General features: G+C 46.4%; 1 long non-coding RNA gene across 1 annotated transcript in view; it reads left to right on the forward strand.

Annotated features, from left to right (window-relative positions):
- Positions 1-1,341: 1,341 nt before the first annotated feature.
- LOC135195845 (uncharacterized) overlaps positions 1,342-27,331 on the forward strand; it is a 400,088-nt gene continuing 374,098 nt past the window's right edge. Inside the window, exon 1 of the long non-coding RNA XR_010310251.1 lies at positions 1,342-2,474. This is a non-coding gene — a long non-coding RNA (uncharacterized LOC135195845). The remainder of the gene's footprint in view (positions 2,475-27,331) is intronic.

The following is a 27,331-nucleotide window of genomic DNA, read 5'->3' on the forward strand; positions in this document are numbered from 1 at the left end:
AAAATCTGATCGAGTAAGTTAAAATAATAACATCATAACAGTCCATTTTTATGCTGCTGTTATATGCAGAGGCTGGGGCCTATGTTGATTGCAAATAATGAAATTGAGACGATGGTTAATTATGGGTACTGAGTTCCCGAAATAATACTAACAGGGGTCACTCACCAAAGAAAACTGTAGGTAATGGGTTACTCTAAGAAGTAAAGCTGTAGGTAGTGAGTTACTCAGAAGGAAAGCTGTAGGTAAGAAGACACATGCCAAAGAAAAAGTGTAGTGTATGCAGTGAGCTATTTCCAAAAGAAAAACTGTAGGTAGTTTAGTCTCCACATAAGGATCGTGAGCAGACAGAGCAGCCAAACTAATGGAGTGAGTCACTGAAGAAAAGTGAAGTACTGAATTACTCAGTGGGGAATTTGGGATAATTCGTATAAAAACGAAACGACGATTTAAATCTAAAGCTTCAAGTCCACGGAGCGTGAATTGATGTGAGGTTAATTATATTATACTAACTGGTCCTTGGATGAGGAGAAGACGGGAAAAAGTTAAGTATATCTTAGTTTAACCAGACCACTGAGCTGATTAACAGCTCTCCTAGGGCTGGCCCGAAGGATTAGGTAGTTGCTAGGTAACCAGTTGGTTACCTAGCAACTGGACCTACAGTTTATTGTGGGATCCGAACCACACTATATCGAGAAATGTATTTCTATCACCAGAAATAAACTTCTCTGATTCCGCGTTGGCAGAGCAGGGAATCGAACTTCAGACCACCGGAGAAGGCGGGAGATTAACCACTGTATTTGATGGTTAATATGTAACTCCCGAATAAGAAATTAACATGGTCTCGAAACATATTCGTTTCATTATTCAAGAGAGAGAGAGAGAGAGAGAGAGAGAGATTAAATTTGATTAGTATATAACCATGGAACTATAAACATGGAATGGACATGCGCGAAAGCGCCGTGGGCAGCTGCATGCCGCCATTGCAAAGGGTGGAGGAGAGAGAGAGAGAGAGAGAGAGAGAGAGAGAGCTAGCTTTGTATGACAATGCCCACACGCTATATGGAGTGTACTCTGTTAATTTCCCATGACAATATCTTGTCCTCTGTGCCATTTATGTTGAAGTAAAATCAGTAGTACACATTATTCAATCTAGTCATTTCTGTTTACATTATAATACATTTAAAATAGACCTGAAATTATTAGTATTATTAATAATAAGACTGGCATTGACAAGTGATTTGTAAATTGAATTATTTATATCAACAAGTGTTTTTATTTTTGTAATAATGAATGATATAAGTAAGAGATCAGACAAAAGAGATTATTCGTACTGCAAAAAATCCCTGAGAAAGATTTCAGCAATTTATAAACACCAAGAGACAAGGCATAGTTAAAATATTTCCAGAATATTTCCTGCTGTGTTTTGATAAATCGAAATATCTCTAGTGGAATATATAAAACCAACGAAAAATCGAGGGAGAGAGGAGAGAATATGAACTGGGTACCACACTTCAGTTAGCAGGTGTTGTTGGGACGTTGTTGTCCAGATGTTCGAAATACGGAGAGAAGTCTTAAGGCAGGAATAATCATCTTATTTACGATGAATGCCGAGAGCACTGGTGAGGGTCCTCCTGGACGACTGATGATGGAGGAGAACAGCCCAAGGAAAAGGAACTGAAGGAGAGAATTGCGGCCTTGCGAGACACCATCGAGTGCCAGAGAGAGCAGCAGGTGAACTTGGACAGGATAATTCTTCAGCTGCAACAGAGGATCGACCGCTTGAAGCTGAAGGAGAACGATGAAGAGAAGAAGGAAAAACAGCAGCTGGAAGACAAAATCCTGAAGAAACAGAAGAAAATCAGCATCTGATGGACAAGACAAAAGAATTTGGACAGAGAAACGATGCCAGGTTGAGAGGCAAGAGAGACTCCTAGGACAGAAGGAGAAAGAGCTACAGGTGAAGACCGCAGAAGCGGCGCAAGATGGCGAGGCTCATCCAGGAAGAAAAGGACGCGAGCGAAAAGCAAGAATCCGGCAGGAAAGACGTGGAGGTCAGGTTGCAGCGTCTGCAGAATGAAGTGGAAGACATGACGAAGGAAAAGGGTGGAATCCAGCGTGAAGATAAGGTTGCGTAGCTGAAGATGGACGAGCTGACATGCCTTTTTTGAAGAAGGAAATGGTCGGCAATCAATCCGGTGGAGAGGAAGACTGGTGTCCAGGCCGAACTGAAGGAGCAGCGGGGAGATGAGGCCCGACAGACGAGATGAGCGAAGGAGAAATTGATTTGCAAGCGGAAGAACCTGAAGGGGAATTACAGATGCCTGACGAAGGACAATTGGAAAGAGCCGAGCAAGTGCCCAGCTTCAAGGAGTAGCAGGATCCAGTCTAAGCTCGAATCACGAAGACGGATCATATTTTGAAAATGAGAGAATGTTTGTTGTATGGAAATTTGTTTTGAATTGAAATAAATAAAGGTTATTTACAAAGATGGGAATTTTCATTTATTTACAAAAAATTCTTGAGGAGTAATACTTGTTACATACATAATAATTCGAGTTAAGTGGAGTTTAAAAGGACTTCTTTCATAAATGGATGTGAATGAATGAATGAAATTTTAGTTTTGGATCTTAGAGTGATCCGCAATAGTTTCTTTTCAGCTTTGGGAAAACTAAGGGTTACCTAATTGATGAAAGTTTTGAAGATGAGTGTATGAATAGTTTGATGTTTATGTATAATAAATTGTGTAAAATGTTGAAGGAAAAGAAAGATGGAGGGAAAATAAATCAGTGAAAATGTTTTGTTAAGAGTTTATTGATGCCTGAAGGGAAAAGGAAGATGGAGGGATTGTAGAAAGGTTGAGGAAAAAATGAGTGGATTTCTGGAGTGGCAGAAAAAGGAGCAGAGAATGAGGGAAGATGGTGGAAGTCCCAGGAGAAGGAGCAAAGGAATCAGTGAAGATTCGTGGACGTGCGAAAAGAAGGAAGAAAGGATTGAGAGAAGCCTGAGCAGATTGAAAGGATTCAGTGGCATATTCTGGTCTAAGACTAAGCAAAGGGTAAGTGTCTGCAGGGACGGCGGGCCGAACCGCCCCAGAGGGGCTCGCCGAGGGTCCCGGGGGCGGGCGGGCCAGGAGACCCGCCGAGGTCCCCGGGCGGCGGGCGGTCAGGAGGCCCGCCAAGGTCCCCGGGGCGTGCGGGCCCGGAGGCCCGCCAAGGTCCCAGGCGGCGGGCGGGCCACTGGGCCTGCCAAGGCCCCGGTGGGGCGGGCGGGCCAACTGGGCATGCCGAGGTCCATGGGGGGCATGCCGACTGGCCCGCCCGCCCCGGGGACCTCGGCGGGCCGACTGGCCGCCCGCCCCGGGGACCTCACGGGCGCGGGCGGGGCCAGTCGGCCCGCGAGGTCCCCGGGGCGGGGGAGGGCGGGCCATGGGCCACGCCGACCGGTCCCAAGGGGCGGGCGGGCCACTGGGCCCGCGAGGTCCCCGGGGGGCGGGGCGGGCGGGCCACTGGGCACGCCGAGGTCCCCGGGGGGGCGGGGCGGGGGCGGGCCACGGGCCCGCCGAGGTCCAAGAGGCGGGTGGGCCACCGGGCCAACGCCGAGGTCCCCCCGGGGCGGGCGGGCCCCACTGGGCCCGCAGAGGTCCCCGGGGCGGGGGGCAAGGGCGGGCCCACTTGGGCCCGCCGAGGTCCCCGAGGCGGGCAGGGGCCAGTCGGCCCGCCGAGGTCCCGGGGCGGGGCGGGCACTGGGCCCGCCGAGGTCCCCGGGGCGGGGGGCGGGCCACTGGGCCCGCTTAGGTCCCCGGGGCGGGCGGGCCAGTCGGCCCGCGAGGTCCCCGGGGCGGGCGGGCCACGGGCCCGCCGAGGTCCCCAGGGGCGGGGTGGGCCACTGGGCCCGCCGAGGTCCCTGGCGGGCGGGCCACTGGGCCCGCCGAGGTCCCGGGGCGGCGGGCGGGCCACTGGGCCCGCCGAGGTCCCCGGGGCGGGCGGGCCAGTCGGCCTGCCGAGGGTCCCCGGGCGGGCGGGCCACTGGGGCCCGCCGAGGTCCCCGGGGCGCGGGACCAGTCGGCCCGCCGAGGTCCCCGGGGCGGGCTGGCCAGTCGGCCCACCCCCGAGGTCCCGGCGCTGGCGGGGCCACTGGGCCGCCGAGGTCCCCGGGGCGGGGCGGGACCCACTGGGCCCACTCCGAGGTCCAGGGGCGGGCGGGCCAGTCGGCCCGCAGAGGTCCCGGGGCGGGCGGGCACTGGGGCCCGCCGAGGTCCCCGGGGCGGGCGGGCCAGTCAGCCAGCGAGGTACCGGGGCGGCGGGCCACTGGGCATGCCGAGGTCCCAGGGGCATGCGACTGGCCCCGCCCGCCCCGGGACCTCAGCGGGCCGACAGGCCCGCCCCCACCCCCCGCCCCGGGGACCTCAGCGGGGCCGACTGGCTGCTCGCCCCGGGGAACCACCCGGCCGGCCCAGTTTCCCGCCGACGTCCCCGGGGCGGGCGGGCCAGTCGGCCGCCGAGGTCCCCTGGGGCGGGGGATGGCCAGTCGGCAAGCCGAGGTCCCCGGGGCTGGCGGGCCACTGGGCCCGCCGAGGTCCCCGGGGCGGGGCGGGCCAGTTCGGCCCCCGCCGAGGTTCCCTGGGGGCGGGCGGGCCAGTCGGCCCGCGAGGTTCCGGGGCGGGGCGGGGGGGCGGGCCCACTGGGTCCGACGAGGTCCTGGGCGGGCGGTGCACTGGGCCCGCCGAGGTACCCCGGGGCGGGCGAGCCCCTGGGGCCGCCGACCGGGTGGTCCCCGGGGCGGGAGGGGAGGGCCAGTCGGCCCGCCGAGGTTCCCCGGGGCGGGCGGGCCAGTCGGCCTGCCGAGGTCCCCCAGGGCGGGCGGGCCACTGTGCCGGCCGAGGTCCCCGGGCGGGCGGGTCACTGGGCCGGCCGAGGTCCCCACCCCGGGGCGGGCTGGCCACTGGACCGGCCGAGGTCCCCGGGGCTTGGGCGGGGCGGGCCAGTCGGACCGCCGAGGTCCCCGGGCGGGCTGGCCACAGGGCCCGCCGAGGTCCCCGGGTGGGGCGGGCGGGCCACTGGGCACGCGAGGTCCCCGGGGCGGGCGGGCCACCGGGCCCGCCGAGGTCCAAAGAGGCGGGCGGGCCACCGGGCCCGCCCGAGGTCCCCCGGGGCGGGCGGGCCACTGGGCCCCGCAGAGGTCCCCAGGGGCGGGGGGCGGGACTGGGCCCGCCGAGGGTCCCCGAGGCGGGAGGGCCAGTCGGCCCGCGAGGTCCTCGGGGCTGGGAGGGCCACTGGGCCCGCCGAGGTCCCCGGGAGCCGGGCGGGCCACTGGGCAGCTTAGGTCCCCGGGGCGGGCGGGCCAGTCGGCCCGCCGAGGTCCCCACCCGGGGCGGGGGGCGGGACCCTGGGCCCGCCGAGGTACCCAGGGGTGGGGGTGGGCCACTGGGCCCGCCGAGGTCCCCTGGGCGGTGGGCCACTGGGCCCGCCGAGGTCCCCGGGGTGGGGGGGCGGGCACTGGGCCCGCCGAGGTCCCCGGGGCGGGCGGGCCAGTCGGCCCACCGCCGATTCCCCGGGGGCGGGCGGGACCACTGGGCCCGCCCCGAGGTCCCCCCCCCCGGGAGGGCGGGCGGGCCACTGGGGCCCGCCGAGGTCCCCGGGGCGGGCAGGCCACTGGGCCCGCCGAGGTCCCCTGGGGGGGAGGGGCGGGGGGCCACTGGGCCCGCCGAGGATCCCCGGTGGGGCGGGCGGCCAGTCGGCCCCGCCCGAGGTCCCCGGGGTGGGGGCGGGCCACTGGGGCCCCTCGAGGGTCCCAGGGGGCGGGCGGGCCAGTCGGCTGCCAGAGGTCCCCGGGGCGGGCGGGACCACTGGGCCCGCCGAGAGGTCCCCGGGGTGGGCGGGCCAGTCAGCCAGCGAGGTACCCGGGGCGGGGCGGGCCACTGGGCCATGCCGAGGTCACGGGGGCATGCCGGACTGGCCCGCCCAGCCCCGGGGACCTCAGCGGGCCGACTGGCCTGCCCAAGCCCCGGGGAGGGGACCCGGCCGGCCCAGTTTTCCGCCGAGGGTCCCCGGTCGCGGGCGGGCCAGTCGGCCCGCGAGGTCCCCGGGGCGGGCGGGCACTGGGCCCCGACGAGGTCCCCGGGGCGGGGCGGGCCACTGGGCCCGCCGAGGTCCCCGGGGCGGGGCGGGCCACTGGGCCCTCCCGAGGTCCCAGGGGCGGGCGGCCCAGTCGGCCCGCCGAGGTCCCCGGGGCAGGCGGCCACTGGGCCCGCCGAGGTCCCCGGGGCAGGCGGGCCAGTCAGCCAGCCGAGGTACCCGGGGCGGGGCGGGCCACTGGGCATGCCGAGGTCCCAGGGGCATTGCCGACTGGCCCGCCCGCCCCGGGGAACTCAGAGGGCCGACTGGCCCGCCCGCCCCCGGGGACCTCAGCGGGCGACTGCCCTGCTGCCCCCGGGGACCTCGGCCGGCCCAGTTTTCCCGCGACGTCCCGGGGCGGGGCGGGCGGGGGCCAGTCGGCCCGCCGAGGGTCCTGGGGGCGGGCTGGCCAGTCGGCCCCGCCGAGGGCCCCGGGGCTGGCGGGCCACTGGGCCCGCCGAGGTCCCCGGGGGCGGGGCGGGGGGGCCAGTCGGCCCGCCGAGGTCCCTGGGGCGGGCGGGGCCAGTCGGCCCGCCGAGGTTACCGGGGCGGGGAGGGCGGGCGGGCCACTGGGTCCGCCGAGGTCCCTGGGGCGGGCGGGCCCATGGGCCCGCCGAGGTCCCGGGCGCGGGAGCCGAGCCATTGGGCCCGCCGGGTCCCCGGTTGGGGCGGGAGGGCCAGTCGGCCCGCCGAGGCCCCTCCCGGGGCGGGCGGGCTAGTCGGCCTGACGAGGGTCCCCTGGCGGGCGGGCAGTCGCCCGCCGACGGGTCCCCAGGGCAGGCGGGGCCACTGTGCCGGCCGAGGTCCCTGGGTGGCGGGCGGGTCATGGGCCGACGAGGGTCCCCGGGGCCCCGGGGCGGGTGGCCATGGGCCGGCCGAGGTACCCCGGGGCAGGCGGGCCACTGGGCACGCCGAGGGGTCCCCGGGGCGGGGGGCCACGGGAACCCGCCCGCCGAGGTCCAGAGGGCGGGCCACCGGGCCCGCCGAGGCCCGGGGTCCCCGGGGCGGGCCACTGGGCCCGCAGAGGTCCCAGGGGCGGGCGGGCCACTGGGCCCGCCGAGGTCCCCGAGGCGCGGGCGGGCCAGTCGGCCCGCCGAGGGTCCCCGGGGCGGGCGGGCCACTGGGCCCGCCGAGGTCCCCGGGGCGGGGCGGGCCACTGGGCCCCGCTTAGGTCCCCGGGGCGGGCGGGCCCTAGTCGGCCCGCCCGAGGTCCCCGGGGCGGGCGGGCCACTGGGCCCGCCGATGTCACAGGGGCGGGTGGGCCACTGGGCCCGCCGAGGTCCCCTGGTTCGGGCGGGCCACTGGGGCCCGCCGAGGTCCCCAGGGCGGGGGGCCACTGGGCCTGCCGAGGTCCCCGGGCGGGCGGGCCAGTCGGCCCGCCGAGGTCCCGGGGCGGGCGGGCCACTGGGCCCGCCGAGGTCCCGGGGCGGGGCGGGCGGGCCACTGGCCCGCCGAGGTCCCTGGGGCGGGGCAGGCCACTGGGCCGCCGAGGTCCCTGGGGCGGGCGGGCCACCTGGGGCCCGCCGAGGTCCCCGGGGCGGGCGGGGCCAGTCGGCCCGCCGAGGTCCCCGGGGTGGGCGTGGGCCACTGGGGCCCTCCGAGGTCCCAGGGGAGGGCGGCCAGGCAGTCGGCCGCCGAGGTCCCCGGGGCGGGCGGGCCATGGGCCCGCCGAGGTTCTCCCCGGGGTGGGCGGGCCAGTCAGCCAGCCGAGGTACCCGGGGACGGGCGGGCCACTGGGCATGCGAGGTCCCGGGGGCATTGCCGAATGGCCCGCCGCCCCGGGGACCTCAGCGGCCGACTGGCCTGCCCGCCCCGGGGGACCTCGGCCGGCCCAGTTTCCGACCGAGGTCCCCGGGGGCGGGCGGGGCCCAGTCGGCCACCCGCCGAGGTCCCCGGGGCGGGCTGGCCAGTCGGCCCCCACCGAGGTCCCCGGGGCTGGCGGGGCCACTGGGCCCGCCGAGGTCCCCGGGCAGGGCGGGCCCACTGGGCCACCCTCCGAGGTCCAGGGGCGGCGGGCCAGTCGGCCGCCGAGGTCCCGGGGCGGGCGGGCCACTGGGCCGCCCGAGGTCCCCGGGGCGGGCGGGCCAGTCAGCCCAAGCCGAGGTACCCGGGCGCGGGAGGGCCCCACTGGGCATTGCCGAGGTCCCAAGGGCATGCCGACTGGCCCGCCCGCCGGGGGGGGGGGACCTCAGCGGGCCGATTGGCCCGCCCGCCGGGGACCTCGCGGGCCGACTTGGCCTGCTGCTCCCCGGGGACCTCGGCCGGCCCAGTTCCCGCCGACGTCCCCGGGGCGGGCGGGCCAAGTCGGCCGCCGAGGTCCCTGGGGCGGGCTGGCCAGTGGCCCGCCGAGGTCCCCGGGGCTGGCGGGCCACTGGGCCCGCGAGGTCCCACGGGGCGGGGCGGGGCCAGTCGGCCGCCGAGGTCCCTGGGCGGGCGGGCCAGTCGGCCGCGAGGTTCCCGGGGGGTGGGCGGGGCGGGCGGGGGGCCACTGGGTCCGCCGAGGTCCCTGGGGCGGGGCGGGCCACTGGGCCCCGCCGAGGTCCCCGGGGCGGGCGAGCCACTGGGCCCGCCGAGGTCCCCGGGGCGGGAGGGCCAGTCGGCCCGCCGACGTCCCCGGGGCGGGCGGGCCAGTCGGCTGCCGAGGTCCCCTGGGCGGGCGGGACCAGTCGGCCCCCCCCCCCCCGCCGAGGTCCCCCAGGGGCGGGCGGGGCCACTTGTGCCCGGCCCGAGGTCCCCGGGGCGGGCCCCGCGGGGGGGGTCACTGGGCCGGCCCGAGGTCCCCGGGGCGGGCTGGCCACTGGGCCGGCGAGGTCCCCCGGGGCGGGCGGGCCAGTCGGGCCCGCCGAGGGTCCCCGGGGCGGGCTGGCCACTGGGCCCGCCGAGGTGCCGGGGCGGGCGGGGGGCCACTGGGCCCGCCGGGTGCCGGGGCGGGCGGGCCAGTCGGGCCTGCCGAGGTCCCCCTGGCGGTGGGCGGGCCACGGGAACCCGCCGAGGTCCCCCGGGGCGGCGGGGCACTGTGCCCCCCCGCCGAGGTCCCCGAGGCCAGCTTTCAGGCATTAAGCAAATGCATTATTAATGTTATGAATAATCACGTAGACAAAATTATAATATAGAGTACAGCCTGTTTACTGAATTAAAAAATATCATAGCATAACGGACTGTTGCAGATCAAAGTTAATGCTATTATAAGTATTAATCCTTCCAGATGAATAAACACTCTCAACTCATGCAAGGGTTTCCCTATTACGAAAAGCAAAGCGTAAATTTGTGAAAATTAGATTTTTTCCCTTCAGATACTACCGAAGAAATTTACGAGGTGACAGGAACCAGGGGCATGTCACAGTAAACTTGTAGGGCTGGATCTTCTTACATTATATGGATGATATCACCAGGATTGAGTGGGGGTTCACTGGTGAAAAATACATTGAAATTCTTCATGATTGCTAACTTCTTTCACTTCAACAGCGGAATTATTCCACCCCGCCTGCTCCTGTCATTTTCATTCACGACCGCTGCCCATCCATACGGCCAGAGTAGTCAGGAATGGTTTCAAGGCGAGAGGATCTGCAGTTTGCTTGGCTGGCCAAGTAAGGATACAGACATAAACCTCACTGAGAATATTTAGGCTAATTTGGTAAAATGTTGGGGAGCCTGAGAGGGAGAGGAGACCAGATCAACTTATGAACCTCTGGGAACACAATGGAAACTCTTCCACAATCGACCACAGATCGTCCAGAAACCATGAATCTTCTATGCCTAACAGATTGCAAGAGGTGATCTAGAAGGAAGGTGGCTGGATTTCTCACTAATATTAAAAATACATGTAAAAATTGAGTGTGTATATTTGAATTACCTCATGGTCATGATTATTATAATTTATTTATTAGAAAGGTGAATTTGATATTTTAAAGGAGTTCAAAATCTAAAGGGAATTTCGCTATCCTGTTTTTTTCTTTAAAAATTATCTAAAAAGATAAACCTTTAGGACAATATCATCAAACTACATTTCTCCAAATAGCTCTTTCCACAATGGACAGGTAAATGACTGAAGTGGCTGTTTAACAATAGAGACGTCTGTCTATATCTCACACGAATGAAGATAAGAGCGAAAGGAATTCTGTCCGTATGACATTAAACCTTTATCACAATTATATATTAGAAAATATAAGCCAAGTAGATATGTTTATCCATATCATGTAATAATTATGTAATGAACGGTGTAGTAGGGGTTAAACTCTATTGTATATTCAAGAGGGAATACAAACCCAACATCGGTACAGCAAAAGCAAGAAGCTTGTCAGTTTGAATTACATTTTAGAATTCCAAAACCTGTAAGACGACTTAACAACAAGAACTCAATCCCCGAGACCAACCCCCCCCCCCCCCCCCGAAAAAATATATATGCATATATTTGTTTAGTCAAGATTAGACTGTGTTAATGACATATCAAAACTGCATACTTAGCGCAGTGGTATTTCTAGATGACATGTCACTTTAAATTAGCTGATATGAGAGAGAGAGAGAGCGAGAGAGAGAGAGGAGCTAAGGTGTCGGACACTTTCAACAAGTTCATAGTGTTTGGGTATGTTCAATGAAGTGCTGCTGCGCTTCTCTTTATAGCTTCCTATTATATTATTGGTAGGAAACGCACTGCAACGGATACTATAAACTTGGCTTACGTGATAAGGTTAAAATATCCTGTTATGATGTTCGTGATTCTCTCCAATACCAATATAACTCTAAAATTTTTATCAATTTTAAGTATTGCGTAATGCATATGACCGATATATAATAACAGACACGGTGGTAAGATAACGACCTAGACGAAAGTTAAATGGAATCTTAATAAACAAAATTATATTAAAAGTGAGACAGTAATCTTAGTTACAGTGATATAACCTGCTCAGATTTCTTTTTTTTTTCTTTTACTCCGTGTGAGTGTGTGTGTGTGTGTGTGTATCTCCCAAACCATACCTAATGACTCCTCCCACTGAAAGAATTCCAGAGCTTATTGGTGGAACTCTTGCTAAAAGAGGAAGAGTCCTCCCCCCGTCCCCCTCAGTAAACACTGTTACCATATAATTTTTCGAAGTCCCTCAAGAAGGTGTACCAAGGAAACCTGTGTCCAACTGTACCTCCGTTCATATTCTTTCTTCCATCTTCCTTTCCACTTTCTCCTAACGCTTGATTTTAACAGCTTTTTTTAACCGCCAATATCCATTTCAGCGCTGAATGACCTCATGGTTGCAGCGCTTGGCCTTTGGAATAAATCCTATACTCTATTCTATTCTATTCATTACAGGATTTTGTGCAAAGATAAAAAAGAAAAAATAAGTAGATGAAAAATAAATTTTAAAAATCGGAATCTCGCATGACTTTTACGATGCAAATTCCTCCGCTAGGAAAGTGTATTTGCACGTCTCATGCCCCTTATATAGCGAGCTTTCCTCGTGACCCTAATATCAAAGAGAAAGAGATAGAGAGAGAGAGAGAGAGAGAGAGATAAGCAGATATACAGTTGCGAAAGATATAAAAATGGTACATAGTTCCGAACTGCATCCCAACAATATTCAAAGCTTCTCCTTGCAGCAGAAGCCCAAATATATATTGTTGTTCTTTCTTTCTCACGTTAAACAAAAGAATTTTATCAAATGAAGTCGCTCATAGCGCTGATCTGGTAACCTCGATTTTCTAGAATTTTTACGAGAATTTTGCCAAAGGTCAACGGTCAGTGACTGGGATTACCTGATAACTTAAAATCATATTTTCATCACATTTGGTTAAAATTTTCAATAAATGGACTTTTGTAGGTGACTTACTTTATGGTGGCATACTTTATTAGATGGACTTTTTTTTAGGTGACCTGCGTTATTGAATGGACTTTTTTAGGTGACACTTTATTAAATGGACTTTTGTAGGTTACATACTTTATTATATGGACGTTTGTCGGTGACATACTTTATTTGAAAAACAAAAAAGAAAAATGTGTCAAAGCCGGCTCGTATGTATGTCAGAGAGAGAGAGAGAGAGAGAGAGAGAGAGAGAGAGAGAGAGAGAGAATGGGGATATTATGAGAAAGTAATTTGCAGTAAAAATCCGAAAATTATATGTTTTTCTTGGACAATTCTCTCTCTCTCTCTCTCTCTCTCTCTCTCTCTCTCTCTCTCTCCGGCTTATTTGCTATCCTTCTTTCCTTTTCTCTCTATTAAATAGAACTGACCTCAGTCATCATAACTTTCAACAAAAACCCACTGCTTCCCTATGGTTCTCCATGAATCCCTATATCTCTTTGGGCAAACCTCCTTCCGCTCTTAACAACACTTCTCGTTTGTGTTTGAGACCCTTTGGTGAAACATCATCCCTGACAATCTTTCAGTTGATTGATTTCAGTAGATAATAATTCTTTCCTCTAAATGAAAGTATTTACATCAGTATATGATGCATCATCGTCTTTTAGTCAGCTTAATTCCTCTACCAGATCTCTTCCATTTTCATATAACCTTTTAGTCTGAAGTTTTCAAGGTCCTATACATTTTTAGCAGATTGATCTTTTACACTTAAAGGAAATGGGCAAATGAACAAGCAATCCACTACACAATGGAAAGTGTTCATTTACAGGATGAACACTCTCCATCTCATCGCTATTCATGAGACATCATCTGTAATTATTGAATTGTCAATTAAGGAGTTCCAATTCGTTTGGTGATGACTATAAGATATTACAGCAATACTTTTTGTCGTAGAACTTTTCTTTCAGACTCGGTGTAAATATAAGTAAAAGATGCTCCGAAGTTTTCTTCGGCACAGTCGAGTTATCTGTACAGCGTATAATGCTGTATTGAGCCGCGACTCATGAAAACATTCAGCCACGGCCGGGTTTTTAAGATCTCAGGGCGGATAGACAAAGCCATCTTGCTAGTTTTTTTTTTCTTTTTTATTTACAGAAAAACTAAAAGGATATCTATAAAGAACTATTCGATAATGCCTAAGTTGCATATATAGTAGAGATAAGAATGAAATATTGAGGCATGAGAAATCAATAAAATGTTTTAGGTTTAGGATCTCTTATTTACAATGTGATACGCCTCTAACTAGAAGGTTGTGAAGATTTATTTACAGGAAAAAACGGGTTATGGAAATGTCCCTGATTTGCATAGAAAAAAAAACCTAGGACGTGAAAACAATGGCTGCCAAGTGCCAATCCATCGTCTCTCTCTCTCTCTCTCTCTCTCTCTCTCTCTCTCTCTCTCTCTCTCATCGCCGTTTCCCTTATTCACCCATACTTGTTCTTTGAATGAATGTGATTACTGAAGGATGCTGTATTACGTATGTGTACAATTATTCTTTTCATAGAATTGGGAACAACAGAGAACCAGTGACTCGTATCGGAATTTACGTAGACCATTTAAATACACACTCATAAACGTACACACCTACACATACACACACACACATATATATGTGTGTGTGTGTTCGTGTGTGTGTGTGTAGAGAGAGAGAGAGAGACAGACAGACAGACAGACAGACAGACATACTTAAGTTCAGTGTTCTACATAGCTTACAATACAATAAAAAGTGAATAGTTTTAATTGGACTAAGCTGACATTGTAACCGCCTGACATTTGCTCGTATGAGAAGTCTGGAAGTAAATTTAAGTGAAAATGTTCTTGGTATGTGTCAGACTTGGGATTACGCTCACCTACTTCATTGTGACTTATGTATTTTATGAACCTTGTTTTTATTTAGAGTGAAAAGTAAGGCATTTTATGTTGATACAAAGAAACAGGATTGACGGTGGATTTTATATACTGAAGGATACTCATGCTTGTCTAAAGAAGAGTGATGGCGTATTGCCGTCGGTTCCCCGGTGTCTATAAAGCAAGGTTTCTGGCAAAAGGAAATTTTGGTAGATGTTTTCCTGCTATCTGCTGATTCTTGGTATTACGGTCCTGTGCATGATTCTGAATAGAAATTCTTGTATTTTGCTATTAGAGACTTAGAGATTAACCTCCATTTAGTTTTCTATGAAATAAAACTTATGCCGGGTTAGTTTGTCCGTCCGTCCGCACTTTATTCTGTCAGCCCTCAGATCTAAGGAACTGCTGTGGTTAAAGGGCTGCAAATTGGTATTTTGATCATCCACCCTCCAATCATCAAACATACCAAATTGCAACCTCTATAATCTCTGGAGTTTTTATGTTATTTAAGGTCAAAGTTAGCGATGGACCTTGCATCTGGCAGCGCTTTTCTGGAGGCATGGGACGCACCCTCATTCTCCTGCCTCTTGCAGAAAACTCAACTACGCCGAAGAAACTTTATTCTATTTTCAACAGATTTTTCCCATTTTTCTCTTCAATATATTTATCAAATATCGTATCATTTAAGCAATACAAGACCTGCCTTACCATCTATAGAATTAGAGGAGTCAATATTACGGGTAAGGTGCTAATTATTTTGTTCAGTAGCATTGTAGGAGATTTTTATGAGTGTTCCCAAAATGGGAACGTTGGCATCTAAAGGGTTTTAATATCTGTGAGAGAAAACTATGGTGCCGACTTTCTATGTCTGCCCTCAGATCTTAAAAACTACTAAGGCTAGAGGGCTGCAAATTGATACGTTGATCATCCACCCTCTAATCATCAATCATAATAAATTGCAGCCCTATAGTCACAGTAGTTATTATTCTATTTAAGGTTAAAATTAGCCATGGATCATAACGTCTGGGGAGCAACTGAAGCACTACCAGTCGTAGGCGTAGTTGATAGTTTTAAGCCCGCCAGTAAACGTTCATCTTCGCCACTAAACGATACAGTCTTTTTCCTCAGTCCGTCATGGCTTGCTGACATCATGAAAAAACTCATCAACGTTAAGTAAAGACGTCCAGTGAAAGAAAGAGTTTGAAAAAAAAAAAAACACTAATTAAATTCTCTCATGTGAATTTGGTAAGAGTTTGAAATTTGGCACCAAGGACTTTCATAAACGTTTATTAAATATTTTATGAACGAAGGAAGAGTTCCCAACGGAAAGATCATTGAATTCCTAATCGTTTCCTTCATTGTATGGTGACACATGTAGCCTAATATTTTTTTTATTTCTTTAATTTAAAAGCTCTTAATATTGATTTGTTTTCATTAAGTTGACCTTATGACGTGTTACAGTGAATGAAAATCCTTAGTTTACTACTGTTTTCCTGTATTTCATTAGTGTGTTGATTAGTCAAATTTTTTGGCAAAATAAACTGACGTGGGATGCCAGCAATGAATAAACACATGGTCCAATATTGGTTTCATCAGAAAGTAAAATATTATTTAAAATTCTCATTTTAAAAATGTATTACATACATGATGTATAATCATGTACGTAATTATAGATGATTTTAGGCTTCTTGTTTTACATTATGTTGTCATAAATATTGATTCTCATTGAAAAACTGACTTTCATATATAGTTTATAACTACGAATAAACATACTTAATGTGTCTTAATGTGTTACGATAGCCTTTGGATTTTACTTACCAAAGCAAAGTCTCATTCGTTATAAAAGGTTTCAATGAAATCTACAAGCCGTTAAGGAATGATGCTGCCACTTTCAACCGTCATTATAAGCAATTGTTTTTTTCTGTGGAAAAAAATAGACATATATTATTCTGACATTCATATCAATCATTAAAAACACAGGTAAATCTAATGTATCAACTATTTAGGCATAAACACTTTCAATTTAATAAAATCCAACTCAATGTTCTTCATTGGTACATGTTATGGGTCCACGGACGGACAGCGAACTGACTTCAACTAAGCCAAAAAAGTTGTATCCACCACATTAACATTGCAATGCGCATGCGCAGACGTTTGGCCTGAGGCTCATCGATTGAGATGAGCTATTTTACCAGGCCACCTGCGCAGGCCAGAAAAATTGTTGCAGGTTGTCCACTACTAACTTCCTATTTTAACTGCCACAGTCCAACTGTGCAGTTATAAACTGAATGTTAGTGACAGGCTTTATAGAGTATTATACGTTGTATAGAAAACTCGATTGCACCGTAGAAACTTCGGCGCATTTTTTACTTGGTTATGATTGCTGGCTAAATCTAATGAAGTTTTATTCGAGAGATGTGCAGTCTTTTATTTGAAATCAACATGACAGAAAACGCCGATGCTATTCTCTGTTTATTCGAGGTACGTTTGCTTTAGATGGAAGCTGGTTTATTTATTTCCTGATGATTACCCCCATTAAAGCTATCTAATCAAGTCCTCTAGCATCAGTGAGAGACATTATGAAAATAGATGACAGATGCAACTGAACTTTCGTAAATATCATATATATATATATATATATATATATATATATATATATATATATATATATATATAGATATATATATATATATATATATATATATATAGTATATATATATATATATATATATATATATATATATATATATATAATATATATATATATATATATATATATATATAGTATATATATATATATAGATATATATTATATATTATATATATATATATATATATATATATATATATATATATATATATATATATATATATATATATATATATATAGATATATATATATATAGATATATCTATATATATATATATATATATATATATATATATATATATATATATATATATATATATGATATATCTATATATATATATATCTATATATATATATATATATATAGATATAGATATATATATATATATATAGATATATATATATATATATATATATATATATATATAGATATATATATACTATATATATATATATATATATATATATATATCTATATATATATATATATATATCTATATATATATATATATATATATATATATATATATATATATATATACATATATAGTAACAACAGAGGAATATATAGATGGAAACTTGGTGGTCCCACCATACAGTGATAATCTCAAAGTTATCTCCATTTTCTTAGAGTTTGGAGTTAATGTAGCCAATAAGAACAATAATAAAATAAAAAAAAAGCATAATACAGAACTCTCCCGAAAACATTAGAGAGTGTATATCAAAGCGCATGCAAGTGATGTAACAACTTTTTATATTGAAAAGAGTATCACAAAATAAGATGTATAAAATATTCACGGGATAACAATACAATTTTCGTAAATATTAGTAAAAGCAACCATACCATCAATTGAGCAGATGCTAAAAAGATAGACTATCCGACTAGAACAGGCAAAAAAAAATCTGTCTTAATCCGGTTAAATGAAAGAGAGCTTCGTAATAAACATGAATATTAACCAAGGACTGCACAAGTTTAAAGAAGGCTATTAACTGGGATTAGTGGGGAAAGGTGTGATAATGTCTATATAGAAACACTGCTTAGGGGGGGGGCACCAACTTCAGTCCAAAAATGAAACAGCAACTTTTTTTGTTTTTTTTCGTTAGATGTGAATAATTTTCTTAAGACGTTGTTATGCTGAACTGTATGGTGGACGAGTCTGTCAATTTCTGCCCTTATGATATAGAGTTAAAATAGAATTTAGGCCACAGGCCAATACGGAACCTATGAGGTCAATTAGCTCTGAAATGGAAATTGGCAGTCAAAGGTTTGATAGTGTTTAGGAGGAAAAAACCTTCCAGTTGCGCTATGAATCAAGTGTTAGGAGACAGAGCAAAGTAAGATGAAGAAAGTGAATATGAAAGGTGAGGTACAGTAAAATGAACGAAAGTGGTTGCAGCTAGGGGCAGAAAGCACACTGCATAGAACCTTAAGTAATTCCTACAGTTGCACCGCATAAGTCCACTGTTGGCACTACCCCCCAAGGGGTTCTATCACTACGTATGTATCAGTTGTCGTGAAGATTTCTTAAAAGCTAAAGACCAAAAGTAGTATGTTTTTCTTCATCCTTTCACTTGGATATTTGTGGGTGGGGAAATGGCCTGTGAGCAACTCGAAGGCATTACCGCTCAAGCAGTGATGTAATTCACCATTGCTTGTTCTGGCCCGTGTTTAATCTTTGTTGCATTCTCCAAGTGGGTTGATAATCTTCCAGCTGGAATCTTGGCAAATGGTTCAGTGAGTAGGAAGTCATGACAGTAATAATGGCGATTTTCTTTTCTGTCAGGAGCGGGCAAGAGTCCAAGAACCACTGTAAAGGTCTTAGGTAAATGTTTCCTTAATTACAGGAGACCCATATCCAGTCGGTAGGGTGTGGATTAGTGAGAGGTTTTTCTCGTATGGGTTGACGTTTTTCGGTTGTATTTGTTTCTAGGTATTTCATCTACTCCAGATTAACTCTAATCATTGGACCATTTTATTGCGACAAATTTTGTTAACAAACGAGGACAACTGTATAAATTCAGTCACATTGTTAGAAATTATAGATTTTTTTTCTACTCGCAATGCTGAGTAGATTTTTGTTGTTACACCGAAATAAAAGGGAATCAAGTAATCAGACTATTTTTCTCATTCGAACAAACTGAACAAGAGACTAGGACTGTTTGATGAATTATGGTTTGAAATTTTAAATTTTTTTACGACCGGTTTGTTTTTAAATGTGAATTTGCCTTGTGTACCGTCATTAACTGGATTAATTATCATAAGGTATTTATGATGATTTAATATTTTATTTATGTAAGAACGCGAGAGGAGATGACAATTATGACTGATTCTTTGTGCACACTGATCAACTCTCATCCTTGTAGCTTCAGTTAATTAAAATACATAATATCTGGTTATGAGGATATAAAAAAGAATAAAAGAAAGGAATAATAATAAAATAAAGAAAGAATAACGACCTTGTAATTTTCAGGTACAATTTAAATCTTAAAGAATAAATGTTTTACCCCCTTGGGAGGTCGGGCATATCAATCGATGATTTTAGGTAGAAACAGATCAAGCAGTGGACAAACCAAATGAAAGGAGAGCTGCATCTGGAAAAGCTCATTTTGATTGCCTTATCTGCTGTTCCAAGATAAAGGTAAAAAGTTTGTTTTCTCTTAATATTTAGATTTTTTATATAAACATTATTCTCCTCCACCCCCGACCCCCCAAAAACCCCCAACATATCTTACTCAGCTCCCAACGTGCAAAATTAATGCTGAAATATCTTCCACTAGACCATTACTTACGAGATAACAATGGTGGAAAAATAATGGAGGGAATATATTACGGAGAAATAATAAGTGCTTCGAAATTCATGATGTATCTTGGTAGATGGTCCTTTGAAGGTTTCACGATCCAGGCAATTCCCCTCGACATACGAACTGTGAGTTTGAAAAAAGAATATGTATTTTTTCTTCTTCGTGCCAATTTTATTTGTACTTTTTCCGTTAATGGAACAAGTTTATCATAAATTAACCTTTTAATGGCGCTTGACAATGACTGGGAAACGAGAAACATTCTTATAAACAATGTGCCAGTTAAGGAGGAAGGCTGACTCTTCTAAAGGCGAGTAGGAACAGCGAAGTTTGCAACGTCTTCAATGTTTTCAAGAATAATCATTGATAGTCAGGTAACGTGAGCGCATTTATTGTTTTAGGGAAATTAAGAAAGAAGAAGTCTGGTGGCTCTTCGGCCACCTTACAGTTACTACAAGGTCATGGATTGTCCATGATCAAGCGAAGGTATCCAAATCGCAATCTGTGACTGATGTGTGCCAGTTTCCTTGAAAAATGTTATACGCTGAAGGTTGGCTGGTTTCAATATACTAATATACTACTTGACCGTTCCTGATCCCTTAAAAAAAAAAAAAAAAAAAAAAAAAAAAAAAAAACCCCAAAAAAAAAAAAAAAAAAAAAAAAAAACAAAAAAAAAAAAAAAAAAAAAAAAAAAAAAAAAAAAAAAAACTTGCCTGGTGGAAGTTTTACCGCTTGTAGTTGGTAATAATCCAATGTTTTTTGCTTTAGTTTGGTTAAATAGAATCCCAAATTGTTGTTTTTTTGCAATAGCAGCCATTTCATCATTTATTTCAGTTCGTCGTTGGACGAGTGGGTTATGTGCTAGCCTATCGATTCGGTAATCGCGAGTTCGATTCTCCGCTCTGCCAACATGGAATCAGAGGAATTTGTTTTGGTGATTAGCAATACATTTCTTGATATAATGTGGTTCGGATCCCACAATAAACGTGTTAGGTCCCGTTGCTAGGTTAACCAATTGGTTTCTAGCCACGTAAAAAATATCTTAATCCTTCGGGCCAGCCATAGGAGAGCTGTTATCCAGCTCAATGGTCTGGGTGAACTAAGATACACTTGGCTTATTTCAGTTCTAAATTGACGCAGATCCAATTGATAGTAAATTTACTGCCTTCGTCCTGCTGCGAAAAAGGCTATTGCTCTAATAACAGTGATTTATTTATTCTTTAACTAGCTTGATTGGTGCCTAGAATCGGTGTGTATCTTTATATCCCTTTGTTTGTACTAGGATTCGTCTAGATTCTAGAAATTTCACAACAGAAATCAATTCTGAGTGGGGTGTGGCGGCTTTGTCAGACAGTCTAGATTTGTTTGGCAGTGGTGGAAAATATTGCTGGCGTTGTTGCTACACTGGGATCAACAACAGTGAACTAAATATTCGGTGGTGCAGTGTTATTAACTGTGTCTTGTGCTGCTTGAGAGTGGGCTGTGGATTTTGCAGAGAAGGTACTAGTTCCCAAGGAGCTGGCTCTGCGCATACCTCAAAGAGGGATATTTCTTCAGATTGGAGCAGCAGCATTTCTTTTGCATATCAGTGCTCCCAAGGGCTGCGAAGAGGCTTCCAGCGTAGGCTTTGGGATGATCCTTTTCGTCCAGGTTAATGAATCAGCAGCTTTACGAGTATGTCATTCACTGGATCAGTTATCGCCTACAGAGAAGGCTAATCTGTATTACATTAAATTTCACGCACAGTGAACAACGTGCTTGCAATCCATCTTCACTAAACTTTCGTCTTCCAATTCTATCCTCGTGGCCAGACTACCTCAATTTTTAACAGCTTAATTCTTTGACAGGGACTACCTTTTCAACATGTCTTCCTCAAAGTTTTTTATTGCATGCAATTAGCTCATCTTAATAGTTTCCACCGTGTTTATTTTTTTCATTTTTTTTATATTCATAATTTCGTTTCCATAGAGGAATATGGTTCAACGATTCTTTTATAGATCCCATTTTTTTTGTTTCTACGGCGAACATTCCTATTCGCCCTCAAAAGTGTGCAGAGATTCTTGTGCTTTCTGTGCTGTTTCCATTCTGTGATAACCTTCCATTTCACTGCCAAATCAGTCACTCGCACACAACCATTATGAAGCAACCTCTTCATCGTTTCTTCAACCGTCTACGCCAACAGACACTGCTTGGTATTTCTGAATTCCAGTTACCCGCATCACCTTATTACTCCCGACGTTCACTTGATATTCTTCCAACTTATAGACACTTTTAGATTCAAATTAAAGTTCTTTATTATTCTCTGCTGATTTTTAATACAATTACAGTCTTATCAAACACATTATTCTCGACGAACATAGAAGGCAATGCACTCCATTCTCATCCCGAAAAAGTGGTTTTATTGTTTTATATACATATTTGTTTTCAGTACGCTCCAGTTGACACTTTTAGATTTCCGGCAGATAGATTATTGCGAACTTCAAGAGGCTGAGCATACCTAAGCACTTTTAATTTCGAAAATTTAACACAACTTTGTTTTATCCATATAAATCTGCCTAGGTTTACATAATTGGGATTCCTCTACGTTGATAATTTGGTCTTTGACAAGAAAATGTTCTCGATCATTTTCATGTAATCTAGTTGTTGGATGCTCCCAGGTGGACCTGAATCTTCCAACTAAAGAAACCTATAGTTTTCTTATTGTATAGTTTAATTTAGAGATAAGTTTTTATGGTGCTCGTTTCATGAAACTTCGTCAGCGACAACAACAAAAAGAACGGCCATAATAATAGTGATAATGTTTTCTGGTAACAATCTTAATTGTATAAATTTATTCATCTCATAAATTTCCTTTCCATTTATTTTCATTTTGCTTTGTTCCCGAAAAATTCCGTGTTTCAAACTGCTCCTTTTGGTGCAGTGAACTCCGTTAGAACTTCTGAAAATCAACAATAATAAATTGAGCAAAAATAATAACAAATTTTAGATGTGCAGAAGATAAACGAACTATAATCATTTGTTTTTTGTCCTTAGAAACTGGGCTAAATACAGATTAAGACGTAATTCCCTCTCACATAAGTCAATGCCAAACTTAAATTCTTGACTGATATGAAAACAGAAATCTCAATGTTTTAATTTGTCCTTGTAGTTTTAATTGCTTTAGGGAGACTGGACTTTCTGTGCGTTTTTATACATATCCACCTTTTAGTGGAGAGGAAATTCAATTTACGTTCATAAACGTTTAATCCTCTCAGTGATAGAATACCAAAATGCAATAATGCTCTCGAGCATTTTAGATGAATGAAATTTCAAAATCAATTTTCTTTTGACACCTTCATCCGGGGTTGGTCTTCTGATGTGCTGTTATGAATTTGTCTCTTTACGGTCGAGGGATTTAACAATATTATTAGAATAAAATTGAAACAACATATTTATGCTGATTTAACTACCATTTATTCAGGATATTCAGATGGTCTGAATGATTTGAATAACCCATTTTTTTTTTTTTGCGTAACTTTGGTCACTTGAACAAAATAGACTTCGAGACCGCCACCCAGTCGAGGGAAAATGAAAGATGTTGCTAAGAATCCGGGAAGAAGCAAAACATAACAGTTTATACTGACATACGTAAAGGTCATGTCTTTTTTTAGATTATTTATGACTTTTCGTGAATAATGCTGAAATTTTTAATATTCATAAATGAAAACTCACAAAGTATTACGGACACATAAGTTGGAAACTTTAACAGTGTTATTTTCGAAGTAATCTATTTTCCATGACTAACGTGATTATTTTTCCTTTTTACATTCCTACGGGAATCTGATTTTGCGAGAAAAATTTTTGTCAATAGTGTTATTGAATTACCAACCTAATTAAAACTTAAATGGTAAGATTATAACATTAAGGGAGAAGCATTTACAACAGTAATAAAGATAATGATATTAATAAAAGTAGTTAAAATGATGAAGATTAAGTCGGCTTCTTTACAATTTATCAATATTACCCTTTTATAAGTTTTCGAAAGAAATAATATTCCAGGATTCAGTTCCCCTGCTTTCCCCAGTCCTCTGCCTACTCTCTTAAGCAATTAAATTCCTGGAAATAGGTCGTCTGCTGTTCCTGAGATCATCTTTTCCACTTCTGGCAAATCAATGAGGGCCTATTGTCAAAATAAAATTTGCTTCCTTAGGAATAAACATTCAGTCAAAGGACAGGCGGTTCTTTCCGTATTCCTGACATTAATTAGGTCAGTCGATTTGTAAGCATGGCATGACATGGCATATAGAGTTCAGGCCAAAGGCCAAGCACTGGGACCTATGATGTCACTCAGCCCTGAACGGAACGGAAATTGACGGAAAAAAATTGTTTGAAAGGTGAAATAGGAAGAAAACCTCAATTTTGAACTGTGAATAATTGTTAGAAGAGGTGGATAGCAGATGGAAGGCCGAAAGATCTTAACATAAAAGGGTTCAAAGGTTATAGGTGCACATTTAAATAAATATTCCACTTTCTTATCGTCCGTGTTGTTACCATGAAGATGTTCAAAGTTAACAGTATTATTAGAATTAAAATGAGCAACTATCCAGAATGAACAAACTCGAAGATTCTATAAATATTAAACCGAATGTATAAGCAAAAACATTAGGATACCACAGACATCCACTATGACTGAACACACGGGCATGAAAAAGTCCCCAACCCAGACAATGATCTCTCTGAAAATCTAATCACTTGCCAGTCACGAGGTTCACCCCTGGTGTGTTTTATATATTTCGAATTACAGCATAACGAATCATGAGATCTTTATACCCAAGATGCAAATAAACAAGCACACAGACTGAGCTAAAAACATCAACTCCTCCATGAAATGCGCAAAAGAAGATAAAAAAAGAAGAGTAGAAATTAAAAACCAGGTGAAAAATGCGCCGAAGAAATCGAGTTTTGCTGTACAGCTTATAGTCAAAGCCACCAAAAATAGATCTGTCTTTCGTTGGTCACGGTATAATGCTGTATGAGCCCTGGTCCAATGAAACCCTCAGCCGGCCGCGGTGGCCTGTGTTGTGCATTGCCAGAACCACGATCAATGGCTAATTTTACTTGAATTAAATAAAAACTAAAAAACTACCAAGTCTAGAGGCCTACAATTTGGTATGTTTGATGATTAGAGGGTGAATGATACCATACCAATTGCAGCTCTCTAGCCTCAGTAGGTTTTAAGATCTGAGGGCAGACAGGAGAAGTACGGACAGAAAAAGTGCGGATGAACAGATAAAGCCATCTTAATGGTTTTCATTTACAGAAACCTAAAAAAGAAAGAAAAGCATACATGCACACATAAACAACAAACCAAGTTAGAAAACACCCAGGAGACCTTGAGTGGTTCTGTCCCAGAGCATAAGGAGAAGGAGACACTTGTTTCTGATTGTGAGGGAAACTTCTGTTTGAATCATCAAAGCCAAAGTTAGCGCGACAACTGCTGTGAAATTGAAGGTGGTTCAGTTTGCAGGAGAACTGAGCGGGACATAACGAGAACCAAAGTATTTTTACTACATTCCAAGGACTTGTGGTCTATTCAGAAACCCGAGGATATGAGGAGTTTACGCTATTTATGGATCCTTTTCTTCTTAGGCAAATCTTTGACATTTCTGCTAGTATTTAGTGAGGCGACCTGTTTCACGTATCTGCTCATTAAGTGATTAGTATTTTGTCTGGCGTCTCTACTCATTTTTAGAGGATGAAATTTTTTCACATCACTTTTAGAGTTAGTGGAACGGTTTTTAATTTGAAGTTCCGACTTGATTTTAGTAAAACATTATTTGTCATCAATAAGGGAAGAAACCTTAGTTCATTTTTATCTGGTGCAGAATCAATAACCATTACTATAATTCTAAGATGCAAGTATTAAATAATATGAAGACTCAGAATATTGAAGTCTCTTGAGAATTAATTAATTCATTTCCAATAAATTAAAACACAATCTTGGGGACTAAGTCTTCTCCCTTTTTCATAGCTCTTCCCATGTTAGGGATTATCGTTTGACTTTTATGGATTTTCTTCTATACTTCGTGAACCCAGGAATTGCCTCTAATATCAAGTTTGGCTTTCTATTTATATTTTTACAAAATCATGCAAGTAAAAAAAAAATTTAGTTAGCTCTTGAACGATTTTAGTTTTCTATGTGCTTGGACAAACCAAAATTGCCATCCCAATGAAGTATATAAGGTTTATGACCAAAGGTTACTCATAATTGTACGCTGGTAACTGAAAAGATGGGCATATCTACTGCCACTGTTACAAAATGGTTTACACAACTATAGTTTGTCTTGTATATATAGAATGTACTTCAGTATTTGTACTTTTGATCAACTTAGAAGACCCAATATCTCACAGAGCCCACGAAATTTGAAGCAAGTACTGCATGAGTTGCATACCTGAGTGAGTTTGGATTTTTGAAAAATCATTCCAAAACCAGATATCATCATAAAAATCAAATATAGTCAGCAATTGCGTAAAAAAGAAAAAAAAAACTGTCGTAAGTATTTTCTAGTGGAACACAAAGGGGGTACATGGGAAACTTGATTAATAATTGAGTTGAGTTATCTTAGATAATCTTGCATTGCAAACAGTGCTAACCTACTCATGTACCTATGATTTCTTCTTTTTCTTCGTGTTAGCGTTCGTTTCTGAAAATGCAATTTCAACCTTGCTGAATATATTTTACAACAGCATTGTTATACATACGGTAATGTATGCGGAATATACTCAGATCGTTATGCAGTCCAAAACTTTGTAGACTAATGAACGTACGTACGTAGTCACAACGCTTCTATCTTTAGAGTTTACAAAGCTGCAAAAAAGGCGAATGAAAAAAATGCCACAGAGAATGTCCGAATAGAAGTCGTGGACAAGCACCCACGGACGACAAATTGCACTGAATTGAGGTGTGTCCTGCTTTCAGTGATATGGGTGGAACAATTTGCCTTTCTTTTCCCCGACGATGGTCCATGAAAAGATTTCCTCTGCTGTATTTCTCTATAGGGATTGTGGTCGTAATCATGAAAAGACGTTAGATGTCAATATAGGAAGATGATGGATAACTAACTGTAAGGAATGAAAGATTGTCTCGCGGTACAGAAGTCAATGATTTATTTTCGGTTGCTTAAAAGCCTCGGATGATATGAAAATTCCATTGATGATTTCTTACCTATTTTCCAATTCACGGACACCTTTCCCCCATTTCTTTTCATTCATAAAGATTATTCTATTCTAAGCATAATAACTCAAAATTCTTCACACCAAGCGTATAATGAGTAAGATTATGCCAGTCCACTGAGAGTACTGTAGACGTCATCTAAGCTTGAAGGAGAAATATGAAATGAAGTAAAGCGGACTTTAGTTAAAGCTCACAGTTTTCGATGTGCGCCGCTAAGTTCTAAGTTTACAAGCGTGAATAAAACAAGCAAGAATTGCACCGAAGTTTCCTTAGGGCAATCGAGTTTTATGTACAGTGTATAATCCTGTATGAACCGTGGTCATGAAGCTTTAACGCCACGGCTTTTATGGTGGCCTGTCCTATAGCGTTGCTGGCGCACGATCATAAATAACTTTAACCTTGAATAAAATTTAAAAAACTACCGAGGCTAGAGGGGTGCAATTCGCTGTATCTAATGATTGGAGGGTAGATGACAAACAAACAATTTGAAGCCTTTTAGCCATATATATATATATATATATATATATATATATATATATATATATATATATATATATATATATATGTATATGTATATGTATATATATATATATATAATATATATATATATATATATATGTATATGTATATATATATATATATATATATATATATATATATATATATATATATATATATATATATATAGCAGTTTTTAAAATCTGAGGGCGGACAGAAAAAGTGCGGACGGACATTCAACGCCATTTCAGCTGCTTTATTATTTTCAGGAGACTAAAAAAAACCTAGCCTTATTCTGATTGACTGTTTAACATTTACGAAAGGATGCCATCGACCGTTACTCATAAGGACTTGAGGTTTG

Source organism: Macrobrachium nipponense, chromosome 16, assembly GCF_015104395.2.
Source record: "Macrobrachium nipponense isolate FS-2020 chromosome 16, ASM1510439v2, whole genome shotgun sequence".
Lineage (NCBI taxonomy): Eukaryota > Metazoa > Arthropoda > Malacostraca > Decapoda > Palaemonidae > Macrobrachium > Macrobrachium nipponense.